Here is a 2074-nt window from a genome sequence, read left to right as displayed (position 1 = left end):
CATTGCATGCACTGATTTCCTCTGTTCAAATGAGATATCTGAAAAAGCAAATACATTTAACCAGTCAGGGTGTATACCTTGGTAAATATGTATGCTTTTTCAGATATTTCTTGAGGAAATCAGGACAGAAGTGGTCAAAATAGACGGTTTACAACAGCAGGTGTGGACAGATGTGTGCCTCTTTCGTACACTTGTCATCCGATCACCTTTTATCCGATATAAACATTCAGTGTAAAATTCGATTGAGTAAACCTCTAAAGTGAAGCGACATCACTAATGAAACAAATGAGCAAGATAAAAATGAGCTGACACTGCTCTTCTCCATTTAGATCAAAATGACAAAAAGCAGAAATGCAGAAATGAAACTCAATGCTTCAGTAAAAAGTGATATGTCTCACATCTGAAAATTTTCTTGGAAAACAAAATGCAACAAAAACAGAGGCCTAATTTACAGGCCCTGTTTAAGGAGTTTTAAAATGAAAAAGATCTTTGTCTTTACTAGTGTTTCCACCATCTGTAACACCTGAGCCGCTCCCTCTGCAGTGACTTTCTGGCCTTTTATTATCAGCCATGCCAACAAGACCTTGCGAAGTAGTGCCAGTTTTACCTGTCTTACTGCCTTTACATTCACCACATCGTAACAGAGCAGCGTAAGCTACTGTTCGTATTGTGATGAAGGCTTCAGGCTCTTGATTTCGCAAACTACCCCTATAAGAGACTCCAGGAAATGCAGTGCCAGGTCTGGAGGTCCTGGAAGTCCTGGATCCAGCTCGATGGTCCCAACCAGTTTGTGAGAAGCAAATAGCATACCTTACAAAGGCACGTTTGTTTTGGAGATATCATTTGGCTGTCCATCCATCCATTTTCTACCGCTTATCCGAACTACCTTGGGTCACGGGGAGCCTGCGCCTATCTCAGGAGTCATCGGGCATCAAGGCAGGATACACCCTGGATGGAGTGCCAACCCATCGCAGGGCACACGCACTCACTCATTCACTCATTCACTCACTCACACCCTACGGACAATTTTTTCCAGAGATGCCAATCAACCTACCATGCATGTCTTTGGACCAGGGGAGGAAACCGGAGTACCCGGAGGAAACCCCCACACACACAAGTCGGAAGCGGGAATCGAACCCCCAACCCTGGAGGTGTGAGGCGAACGTGCTAACCACTAAGCCACCGCGCCCCCCTCATTTGGCTGTATTAATGTTAATTAACATTAATTAACATTTATGTTAATGTTAAACCTGAACATAGTGGTGTTGTGCAGGGTGTGTATGTCAGGATCGTTTAAAGCTGCTGTGTTCCCTGAAATGAGACCTGCAGAATCAGTATCCTGCCTCCAGAAGAACTTACGTCCACAGTTCTATTCAGGGATTTTCGACGCCTGATTGTTTTTCCATTTGCGGAACAGGCAGGAGGCCCAAAATAGAGGCTGTGACTATAAGTTTGCCATGTAGTTGTGCGATCTTTCCAGTGGTTTACCAGGGAAGATCTAGTGGGAGGTGTTCTGGCAGGCTGCTGGTTGTGCCCCTAGAATCTCCGGTGGTGAAATGCTCTGCACAAACTTGAACATTCGGATTGTACATCTAATGTCTTCCGACTAATCCATGCATGGGCAATTTATAACACACCAAAGACACAGAAAAACAACTATTCGCGCCACATCAACCCTTTAAAATATTCAATCATGTTAAAAAATATTAAATGATGTTATCAAATGTTAAAATATGAAACTTAAAATTTTACATTTACATTGCATTGTATTATACATTGCTTCTGATTATGTGCATTCCCCTGGGATCGAATCCATGACCTTGGCATTGCTAGTGCCATGCTCTCACCACTGAGCCACAGGAAAGCTCATTATGTATTGTTTAATGTATTTATTGTTTAAGTGGCTAAAAATCTGATGTCTATTTATATTTTACAATGAATTTTCAAAATAAAAGAAAATAGTAGAGCAAAAGTGTGGTCAATGAGTGAAAATCAGTAGGATTGTTCTTGTAATGTCTTTTAACTTGTGAGTGTTCTGCATATTGAAAACCTTGCAAACAGCTAGGAAGAACTT

The 2074-nt window shown here is 41.7% G+C and overlaps 1 non-coding gene across 1 annotated transcript; it reads right to left on the bottom strand.

Moving 5' to 3' along the window:
* Nucleotides 1-1791: 1791 nt before the first annotated feature.
* trnaa-agc (transfer RNA alanine (anticodon AGC)) lies at nt 1792-1866 on the bottom strand. Its single transcript has one exon. It is a non-coding gene; the product is annotated as a tRNA-Ala (tRNA).
* Nucleotides 1867-2074: the final 208 nt, after the last annotated feature.

Source organism: Triplophysa dalaica, unplaced genomic scaffold, assembly GCF_015846415.1.
Source record: "Triplophysa dalaica isolate WHDGS20190420 unplaced genomic scaffold, ASM1584641v1 Contig14, whole genome shotgun sequence".
Classification (NCBI taxonomy): domain Eukaryota; kingdom Metazoa; phylum Chordata; class Actinopteri; order Cypriniformes; family Nemacheilidae; genus Triplophysa; species Triplophysa dalaica.
This window is presented reverse-complemented; position numbering and strand designations above follow the sequence as displayed.